Raw genomic sequence first — 12,214 nt, forward strand, 5'->3', positions numbered from 1 at the left:
TAGTCAGGGAAAGTAAGCAGTCTACCTGCAGCCTTGACGCGATCCCCACACATCTGCTAAAAAACATACTTGGTTGCTTAGCAGCACCTTTACTGCAAATTGTTAACACCTCTATGCTTACAGGCATTTTTCCAAGCTCATTCAAAACAGCCATGGTAAAGCCACTCCTAAAAAAGACAAATTTAGATCAGAATTCTTTAAACAACTACAGACCTATATCAAACCTCCCCTTTATAAGCAAGGTACTAGAAAAAGTTGTATTTAAACAGCTTAATCAACATCTGGCTGGGAATGATAGCTTGGAAAAATTCCAATCAGGCTTTAGAGCCAACCATAGCACCGAAACAGCACTAACCAAAATAATAAGTGATCTTAGGCTCAGCACTGCCGCAAACAAAGTCTCAGCACTTATCCTCCTCGACCTCAGTGCCGCCTTTGACACGATAGACCACAACATACTAATTGACCACCTTGAATCTTGGGTAGGCTTGTCCGGTCACGTCTTAGAGTGGTTCAAAACATATATTACAGGAAGGCAGTTTTTTGTCACCATCGGAGAACACGTCTCCAACAAGTATGATGTGCCTTTTGGAGTTGCTCAGGGTAGTTGCTTGGGCCCTCTCCTCTTCTCTCTCTATATGTTGCCCCTGGGCTCCATCATCAGAGAGCACAATGTTGATTTTCATAGCTATGCCGATGACACTCAACTATATATCTCTGTCGAGCCTAGCCAAACCACTGCCATCCATGCCTTGACTAAATGCATGTCTGCCATCACAGATTGGATGAACAGTAACTTCCTAAAATTAAATGAGGATAAAACTGAAGTGTTGCTCATTGGGCCTAAGGAAAAACGTGCAAAACTCCACTCAAGCCTAGGTGACCTAAGCATGCACATTAAAGATAAGGTTACTAGCCTAGGTGTGGTCATAGACTCGGATTTGAGCTTTGAGCCTCACATCAACAAGATAACAAAATCTGCTTTTTTCCATCTTAGAAATGTCAACAAAGTGCGCGGCTTGGCCCCCCGACAAGACGCTGAGAAACTTATTCATGCCTTTGTCACCAGTAGGATAGACTACTGCAATGCTCTCTTCTCTGGTCTCTCCCAAAAAAATTAATTGACAAATTGCAACTCATTCAAAATTCTGCGGCAAGAATCCTAACAAGAACCAGAATGAGAGAGCACATCTCTCCTGTCTTGGCAGACCTGCACTGGTTACCTGTCTCACACAGAATCGACTTTAAGATTCTGCTCACAGTATTTAAAGCATTAAATGGACTTGCCCCTAGTTATATCTCAGACATGCTCTCTTTTTATGCCCCTGCTCGAGCTCTCAGGTCCACTGATGCCAAGCTGCTAAGGACCCCCCCCCCCCCGCAGAAGAAGATCGGCGACGCCGCATTTGCCTGCTATGCGCCCAAGAGATGGAACGCCCTCCCCATCGAGATCCGATCAGCCACCTCCGTCGACTCCTTCAAGAAGCAGCTGAAGACCCACCTATTCATCCTTGCCAACTCCTAGCTGCCAAGGCGTCATAGTGTCCCAGCTGCCGCAGCGCCCTTACTACTCGCAACCAGCCCTGGCAGGGGGCTCCCCTAGGTGGCCGCTGGTCTCTGCCTGAGGTTTCTTCCTGACTATAGGGGGTCTTTTTTTTCTCAGACTTCACTGAGCTTTTTTTCCCCCTTACAAACTATGAATCAAGCGAAAGGGAGTTTTTCCTCACCCCTGATGCCACCAGGGGCCGCACCTGAGCGCCCAATCTCTGTGTGACTATCTATGACTTATGATCGGCCCAGCCACTATGGACCTTACACATCTAAGAATCCTGGTCCTATCCTACGTTGACCTTATGACTCTACATTCTCTGTCTATCTCTTCTTCCTCTGCCTTCCTGCTTTTTCTGCCTCTCCTCTATACCTCTCCTTTTAAATCTATCTCTAACAATGTTTTTTTTCCATTTGTTAAGCACTTTGAGTTACATGCCTTGTATGACACAGTGCTATACAAATACAATTATTATTATTATTATTATTATAATACTGGAGTTAATACTGCCTATAATACTGGAGTTAATACTGCCTATAATGCTGCCTATAATGACGGCAACGGAAACGGATTTCGAGAATACCAGAGCTCCAGGAAACGAGGAGAAGATCCTCCGGAGGTGTGAATGTGGATGGGAGAAAGTGACCACGTTCAGAGGCGTCCGGATCCACCAGGGGAGAGCGAAGTGTGGCCAATAGGTCCAACAGCAACCTTGCACTGCGACAGCAGGTGAGACAAGAGGGACCAACAGCCAGGACAAAAACCACAGTGCCAACGGACCCAACGTTGCTGGAGGCATGAGAGTGTCAGAGGAAGAAGTCCCACTGGTGGAGAACGTGCCCTCACGTGAGCACGAAGACCCAGTCCTCACCACCTCACACCAAACAGAGCCAAACGCAGAGTCCAGGAAACCAGCAAGAAGAAATAAGATTAAGTGGCCAAAGTCAAGTGAAGCAGAGGCATGGTGAGCACTGGATGCAGACCTGATCGAGACCCTAGAGGGATCACTGTATGGAGGGGCGGAGACTAAGCTTAATCTGATTGGGGACGTCATATATCAGACGTGCAAGGACAGGTTCAGAGAGGTTGTCCCCAGACAGAGGACCAGCCTAAAAGAGAAGGGGAGGAGAGAGAAGGAAATCCTCCAACTCGTGCAAAAGCGGCGGCAACTCCGGAGGAGCACGTCAGGGAACACGTCAGGGAACACGTCAGGGAACAGTACAGCGATCCACAAAGGAGCGTCCCCCTTGGAGCACCAGGATATGTACCCCAGCCTGCACAGCCAACAGCTGAGTTTAACATCATGCCTCCCAAGCTCAGCGAGGTCAGGCAAGTCGTGGAGAAGGCGAGGTCCTCTTCTGCACCAGGCCCCAATGGAGTCCCCTACAAGCTCTATAAGAACTGCCCCAAGGTACTAGAGCTGCTATGGTACCTAATGAGAACTGCCTGGAAGAAGAAAATCATTCCATCTGAGTGGCAAAGAGCGGTAGCAGTCTTCATCCCCAAGGAAATGAACTCCAAGGACATCAGCCAGTTCCGTAGCATCGCCCTACTAAACGTGGAAGGGAAAATCTTCTTTTCAGTTCTAGCCAGAAGAATGACCCGCTACCTGCTTGAGAATGGCTATATTGATACCAACTGTCAGAAAGCAGGGGTGCCAGGATTCCCTGGATACGTAGAACATTCCACAATGATCTGGGACCAGATTCAGAAGGCAAAGAGGGAGAAGACTGACCTGCACGTCATCTGGCTTGACCTTGCCAACGCGTATGGATCAGTCCCGCACCAACTGATCAACTACGCCATGGACTTCTTTCACACGCCCACCTGTGTCAAGACCCTGGTAGCAGAGTATTTCAACAACCTGCAGATGTGCTTCTCCATACAAGACTTCACTGCTGGGTGGCAACGACTTGAAGTTGGAATCGCAATGGGAAGTGCGATTTCTCCGATACTATTTGTAGCAGCATTTGAGATCATTCTCATCGGTGCAAGACAAATGGTCGGAGGGATCAAACTGCCAAACGGTCAGAGGCTTCCCCCACTAAGGAGCTACAACGATGACGTCACCTCCCTCCTGCAAACAGCAGCGTGTACAGCAAGACTGCTGAAGAGGATGGACAAGCTGATGTCATGGGTGCGAATGAAGATCAAGCCCTCTAAGTCTTGCAGCCTGTCACTTAGGAAAGGAGTCAGGAATGACTGCACCACCTTTTTTGTCGGAGGGGAAAGGATACCACTTCTTGCCGAGCAACCCATCAGAAGCCTGGGGAGGCAGTACACCGCAGAACTATCTGATAAACAGATGGGGAAGACCGTCATGAAACAGCTATGTGACGGCCTGGCAAGGATCGACCAAAGCCAACTCCCTGGGAAGTACAAGGTTTGGTGCTACCAGTTAACACTCTACCAGAGGGTACAACACAGTCTCCCCACAAGTAGTCCATTTCTGACTACCTCTGACCAGACTGCATTTTCTGACCTCTTGGGTATTCCTTCCACATCACATTTTGACTATGTGGCCTAACCCTAAACCTATTCCTAAACCTAACCTCAATGACGTTATGCTGCCACAAGGGGGCGCCTTTGAGGACATAGTCAAAATGTGACGTGAAAGGAATACCCAAGACGTCAAAAATTGCAGTCTGGTCAAAGGTACTCAGATATTGACCACTTGGGGTGAGACTGCGTAGGAGGGTAATGTGGCCACTGAAAATTAGTGAGATCCCCTCATCAACCGTGACTAAAATGGATGGGAAAGCCAACTCATTCATACGAAAGTGGTTGGGGTTGCCATGCTGCCTATCTGAAGCTGGCCTCTTCGGAAGAAATACACTGCAACTACCACTGAAGTCACTACAGTTGGGCTACATGCAAGAGAAAGCCAGGTTGGTCCTTGAGCTTCGGGAGTCCACAGACGAGTCAGTCAGGAAGGCTAACGCCAGGGTCCTGACTGGCCGCAAGTGGAACGCCCAGACCGAGGTCGACCAAGCTGTAAGCCGGCTGCAGCACAAGGAAATCATGGGCAGAGTGCAGGTAGGTAGAGCAGGCCTAGGATGGGGAGATGCACCAAGATTCTGGTCCAAGGCCCACCGCAAGGAAAGGAAGGAAATGGTAGTGGCGGAGGTGACGAGGATGGAAGAAGACCGCTACAAGATCAAGGCTGTGTCTCAGGGACGGCAGGGAAGCTGAACAACCTGGGAGGGAATCTCAAACAGGAACATGAGTTGGTCAGACGTGTGGAAGATCCCACAGGCAAGACTCAGCTTCCTGATACGCTCAACCTATGACACGCTCCCCTGTCCTCGGAACCTCTACCAGTGGTTTGGAAATGAGGAATGTTGCGCACTCTGCAATGCTCCCAATGCAAGCCTCCAGCACATCTTGTCAGGCTGCAAAATCGCGCTACAGATGGCGCCACGACCAAGTCTTGAGAAAGCTAGCCGAAGTACTGGAGGAGCGCAGACAGGATAGCAGAATACCATCGCCGACAGAGGACCCCACCACCTTTGTCGTGGAAGGATGGATCAGAAGCATCAGGCAAAGAGAAACATCAAGACCCTTCAGTCCCGGCCAGGATTGGAGCATGAAGGTCGACTTGGACAGGAAGCTTCTGTTTCCCACAGATATTACCACCACATCTCTCCGCCCAGACATAGTGGCGTGGTCCACAAAGGCAAGAGTGGTGGCCCTCATTGAACTCACCGTGCCAAGTGAGGAAGGAATCGAGGCTGCCTTCGAGCGGAAAAAGGCCAAGTACTCTGAGCTGGCTGCTGAGTGCCGAGAGGCGGGTTGGAAGACTACCATCTACCCAGTGGAGGTTGGATGCAGGGGCTTTATGGGGCTGTCGACTATACACCCCCTAAAGGACGTGGGAGTCACCGGAAGGAGGCTTAAGAAGGCAACAAAGGAACTGGCAGAGGAGGCGGAAAAAGGGAACTTTTGGCTCTGGCTGCGGAGGAAGGACAGAAACTGGGGGAAGAACACCTAACCCCCAGACAGCACCTGCAGGGAACAGCAAGCCTATCTCCCAACCGGCTTGCGCATTCAACACTTCACTCAACACTGTTGAGTGCCCCAGCAACCAACGCACCCGAGCACAGCTGCTTGGAAGGGGTTAAAGCCAGCAGCCAACGAACACAAAACAGCTCAACTGCCTCACAAACAACTCGTCAGTAAGCATTCAGCGCATTCGGCACCTTTCACTCAGCACTGTTGCCGCCCCAGCAACCAACGCACCCGAGCACAGCTGCCTTATTTTCCTTTTTTTTCTTTTTTTTAATGCTTATCAAATGTATGAAACATACAGTTGAGGACGATATTATTAGCCCCCCTCCTGAAATTAGACATCTCTCTTGATTGCTCAGTGAGGAGGACCATTATGAACCATTTCTGTTATTCTGGAATCTTAAGTTGTGATAGGCCACCGCTCATCTGTTTAGAAGGTGCAGGATTCAGTAGAAATTTCTGTATAAAAAGAAGGCAATCCGCACACTTCAGGTCTATTTTTGTGCAAAGAAGCTTTACTTGACTTGCAAGCTTTCGGTCCTTAGACCTTCATCAGGCAGAGTGCATACAAACAGTGCTTGTGGTTAATATACATCATTACTGGCACCTGTGGTGCAGCACTCTGAGTCAGTGAAGCATTCTGGGAAATGTAGTGAAAGACAAACATGAAACATAAACAGAGAAAACAAGAACAAGTCCATGCTTTGCAGACATCAGGCATTAGCCATCATAAATCAGAGCACAAACAGTTCAGAATTAAATCCATATTTCTTAATTATATAAACACACTCATGTCAAAATCCTCGTTTAGACCTGATGGTTGCAATGCATTTAGAGTATATATCCAAAAAAGTTCTCTTTGGCATAATTTCCTGTCGATGTCACCTCCTCTGTGTAGGGTTACTTGCTCTATACCTTGAAATCTAAGGGAAGAGAGAGGGTGTGACAGATCATTAAAATGACAGGCAACAGGATAGTTTTCATCTTTTCTCCTGATGGAGCTCTTATGTTCACTTATTCTTTGTTTCAGAGGACGGGTGGTTTTACCAATGTAAATTTTGTCACATGGGCATGTTAACATGTAAACAACATTTTTTGTGTTGCATGTGATTATTCCCCTAATTCCAAACCTTTTACCTGTTCTAGGATGCTTAAAAGTATTTGTTTTCACTGAACTATGACACTGAGCACAATTTCCACAGGGATAATTCCCTTCCTTGATTGGAGTTAACAGTGTTTGTTTTGGAGGGGGCAAGATGTTAGCTCTGATCAACTTATTGCGAAGGTTTGGTCCTCTTTTGTGAACAAAGAGAGGAGGGTCCTGGAAAAGTTCAGACAGGGCCGGATCTGTGGTTAGAATATGCCAGTGTTTCTCAACAGTTTTTTTGATAATGTGGGCCTGGGGAGTGTAGGTGGTAATGCAGGAAACTGAAAAACGTTTATCTTTTTTTTACAGTTTTTTTTCAGGAGGTCAGCTCTGGACTTGGAAAAAGCATTCTGATATGCATATCCAAACATTGAGCTGTATAGCCCTGTTCAAGAAACCGCTGCTTCATTTCTACTGCCTTCTCAATGAAGTCATTGTCAGTGTGGCAGAGTCTTCTTAACCTATAAAATTGGCTTTTCGGTAGTCCATTTTTTAAAGCTCCTGGATGTGCGCTGGTGGCCAAGAGAAAAGTGTTGCGATCAGTTTCTTTCTTATATAAGGTAGTAGTTAGACTCCCCTTATCTAGTATAATCCACATATCCAAGAAAGATACACGTGATTGGTCATATTCTAGAGTAAATTTTAAGTCAGAGTTACAACCATTTAGATATGTACCAAATGCTAACAGTTCTTCACTTGTTCCTTGAAACAAACAGAAAACATCATCAAGGTAACGATACCATTTAAGAATTTTTTGACTAAAAGGGTTCATATCAGAGTTAGAGACAAATTTGTGTTCAAAATACCCCACATATAAGTTAGCGTAATCAGGAGCAAAAGTGGAGCCCATAGAGGTTCCTTTCAGCTGTAAGTAGAATTCCCCTATAAATGAGAAGTAGTTTAGCTTCAGAACCATGGAGGCCAGCTCAATGATAAAGTGACTAGGTGGGACATCCGTACGATCCTGGAGATAGAAGCCTAAGGTATCTAGTCCCCGGTCATGTGATATATTTGTATAGAGGCTCTCAACATCTAAGGTAACTAACAGTATGTCAGCAGGTAAGTCTGTGATCTCTGAGATCTTATTAATAACATCAGTAGAATCCTTGACATATGATGGAAGTTGGCAGACATATGGCTTGATGAAGTGATCCACAAAATTAGATAATGGCTCTAAAAGTGAGTCATTGCTAGCCACGATAGGCCTTCCCTTGGGATTGACCAAACTTTTGTGGATTTTAGGTAACATATAAAATACAGGAGTCACAGGGTGTTTACAGTTCAGAAAGGAATGTTCATTTTTAGATATCCAGTGCATTCTCAAGGCATTATCTGTTATGATTCTTCTCTGAAATTCTTTAGTTGGATTGCCACTTAGTCTTCTGTAGAATTCACCATCATCAAGTTGGCGATAGGCCTCTTTTTTATAATCAGCCATATTTTGCACCACAATAGCTCCGCCCTTGTCCGCGGCCTTGATAATTATGTTAGTGTCCTTAGAGTGTTCTGTATTTATTCTGGAAACAAATACACTGATGGAGGTTATGTCCAATCAGTTGAATTTGGATTTTTCACAATGAGTTTAAACAAAAAAGGGTAAAAAGGGCAAGGACAAAATTATCAATAATAGTCAATAGAGTGCCATTTATGAACCAAAACTGACATCAGGCACTTGGATTAGTATGTTGGCACATGCCCTACCAGGGATTTTGGCCCATATTTTCATTGCAAATAGTTAACCTGATCCAAATTGCATGGATGTTGAGGATGGACATTCATTTTCAGCACTCCTCAAAGACTATGTAAACTAAAGGATTGAGATCTGAACCACAACATGATCGTGGTTTTAGTAACCTTGAAGAACATTTGAACAATTTTGGATGAAAGTTTTGGGTTATTATCTTATTGAAAGCTCCAGTGAAGATTTTAGCTTCCTCTATGATCATATTTTTGCATGGTCACCTTCCACATTCTATCATAATCTTCTGTTTTTATGGTGCCGTACACCCAAACAAGGTTTCCTGTGGCTGAGGCTGCCACAGAATGATGCTTCCACCACCATGTTTAATTGTGGAAACCATGTTATAAAGTTTTAAGGACTACCCATTTCTTCACCTGACAGAAGCAGAAATCATGCATCAAAGCAGGTGCAATTGAATCTCATCAGATGAAAGCAGAGACTTTCAAAACTCATTTTTGACTTTCAAATGTTCATAGGCAAAGCTCAATAACACTCTGATATGCACCGCCTTTAGTAAAAGGGTTCTTCTGTGATGATGGCCCCAAAGCCCAATATGATGACAAGCCCTAACAGCTGTCTTTCTTGAAATAAAAACTCTTGATGAGGCGAGGTCAATAACAATCATCTAGGCAGGTGTCCAATGCTTCTTTGGTCTAATGAGACTAAGCAGTTTCCACAGTTACACATAGTGGTGGGGGCATCACGTTTTTAGACTGTTATTCAGCCTCAGACACAGGGAGTCTGGGTCTGGATCTGGATTGCTGGGTCCTCCAACAACATTGTAACCCAAAGTAAACATTTAAATTAGTTCAGAGGTTCTTCAAGGACACTAAAACCATGATACTGGAATGACCCGCTCATAGTCCAGTTCTCAGTCCCACTGAGAGTCCGTGGCAAATGTCTCTGCTCAGCATCCATGCAAGTTGGACCAGCAAGAACACTTTGCGGTGACAAAGTGGGCCAAAATCCCTAGTGGGGCATGTGCCAACCTAGGTAACAACTGATCAAAGTGCCTGTTGTCAGTTTTGGTTCATAAATGGCGTCATATTGACTATTAATGATCAGGGGGCTAATAATTTTGTCCTTGTCATTTTTTGCCCTTTTTTGTTGAAACTCATTGTAACGATAGAAAAATGAAAATTCAACTCATTGGACATTATCTCCATCAGTGTATTTGTTTCCAGAATAACAGAAACGGTTCATAATGGTCATTCTCACTGAAAAATCAAGAGAAATGTCTAATTTCAGGAGGGAGGCTAATAATATCGTCCTCAACTGTATGTATTGTTGGTGTGAGCTGTACGCCAGAAGCGGATGGGCAGTGAGCCTGGCCACTCACTGTTGGCCCACTAGCCGGAGTTGGCGGTGTTGTGGTTCAGGGCCGAAACACCGCAGAGAGAGCTGGACACCACCTGACGACATCTGCTTCTGGCGTAGGGCTACAGCTCCCTGCGAAGGTGGTTGAGGAAGGCACCTCAACCACCTGAATGATGAATGTGAATGTGTACTCCCTATGTTTGTCTAGTAATTGATACAATAAAGATGTTTGTGTCACAAGTCCTATTTTCTCTCGCTGACCCATGGGCACCGGAGGAGGTGCGACAGGCAGCAATCCCCAGCTGGTATTAACAGCTACCTGTACAATTAAGTTAATACTGCCTATAATACTGTAGTTAATACTGTAGTTAATACTGGAGTTAATACTGGAGTTAATACTGGAGTTAATACTGGAGTTAATACTGCCTATAATACTGGAGTTAATACTGGAGTTAATACTGGAGTTAATACTGCCTATAATACTGGAGTTAATACTGGAGTTAATACTGGAGTTAATACTGGAGTTAATACTGCCTATAATACTGCCTATAATACTGGAGTTAATACTGGAGTTAATACTGCCTATAATACTGGAGTTAATACTGCCTATAATACTGGAGTTAATACTGCCTATAATACTGGAGTTAATACTGGAGTTAATACTGCCTATAATACTGGAGTTAATACTGCCTATAATACTGGAGTTAATACTGCCTATAATACTGGAGTTAATACTGCCTATAATACTGCCTATAATACTGGAGTTAATACTGCCTATAATACTGGAGTTAATACTGGAGTTAATACTGGAGTTAATACTGGAGTTAATACTGCCTATAATACTGGAGTTAATACTGGAGTTAATACTGCCTATAATACTGGAGTTAATACTGGAGTTAATACTGGAGTTAATACTGGAGTTAATACTGCCTATAATACTGCCTATAATACTGGAGTTAATACTGGAGTTAATACTGGAGTTAATACTGCCTATAATACTGGAGTTAATACTGCCTATAATACTGGAGTTAATACTGCCTATAATACTGCTTATGTTTTCATTACCATCATAAGCCTGCCAATGCCCCCTTGACCTCATCATAAGCCTCCCAACGCCCCCTTGACCTCATCATAAGCCTCCCAACGCCCCCTTGACCTCACCATAAGCCTCCCAACGCCCCCTTGACCTCATCATAAGATGGCATCACCATCAGCATACCTGTCAACCATCCCTAATTTCACGGGAAACTCCCTAATTTTGACTCATTTCCCGATTTCTTCCCGATTTGATTTATTTCCCGGAAATATCCCGGATTTTTCACATTATCAAAAAATACCGTCGGTCCCGATAGGCTATTTATAGGCTACCCACGGCCCTGTCCGACGAGCCACACCCCTTCTTGAGAGACAGGGGGTCTTGCTTATCAAGCTACCTGCCAGAAGACGGTATGCCAGATACCACCAAGAATTGAAGTTCCTTAAAAATACGAGCTGTCAACCTCGAGCTCCGTAGCGCTTGTGCGCCCACTCTTTTCCTCAGAAACCGGCAGTTCCTGCAACGCAGGAACAGCGAATCATGCGATTAACCTAATCACAACCTGTACCAGCACGAAATTTCGCACGAACAGACAACTTGTGCGATAAAACAACAAGAAGAAACTCATTGCGCACATTTCATTGTTTGTTTTCATTGCATTGTTTCTCCACGCTGTAGCCTAAAACGTGTGCTGAGGGATTTTAGACAGGATCTGTCATTGCACGCGCGCTGTTGTGAAAAGCAGAGTAGAACGCACCGTCCAATCTGTCTCTGTCATCCCGTTGACTGTCAAAATTTGGCCTTTAGAAAATGTCCCGGATTTTGGCTTAAAATATGGGAATTTTCCCGGATTTTGGGAGCTCAAAGTTGACAGGTATGCCATCAGGGCTGTAGTGGTCAAATTAGAGGTGGGTAAACTATGAATTTTTTGATCAGACAGACCACGCGACGTGATGCGACGTGATGCGACGTGACGCAACGCGACGCAACGTAACGTTCATAAAGTGACAAACATGGTACGGATACAGCTCTCATGAGGAGCTGCATGCATGCTGCAGGTGTTTGAGGGCTTTTATCATTTATTAAATCATGACGTTAAACATGTATTGCTCTACGAATAGCGAATATGTCACCATCTCTCATTGAACTCCATTGATTTTCATTGTGTTGCTTTCCATGATTACAATGTCCCTAAACATACACCTAAGGCCAAAGTTGATTTATGGAGAGGTGAGAGTGATTCAGTGATTAAGTATGATACCCGATCTGCGTATTTGAAGCGTTTTGAAGTGACCTATCTGCTCATTTTCACATTATGTTCGATAGGCGACAAAACTTTTGTCTTGTGACAATCTGCCCTGTCTGTGTTCAATAAAGGGTCAATCTTTCTTTGGTGCATGACATTTATTTTTGTCC

This window comes from Engraulis encrasicolus, unplaced genomic scaffold (assembly GCF_034702125.1).
Source record: "Engraulis encrasicolus isolate BLACKSEA-1 unplaced genomic scaffold, IST_EnEncr_1.0 scaffold_153_np1212, whole genome shotgun sequence".
Lineage (NCBI taxonomy): Eukaryota > Metazoa > Chordata > Actinopteri > Clupeiformes > Engraulidae > Engraulis > Engraulis encrasicolus.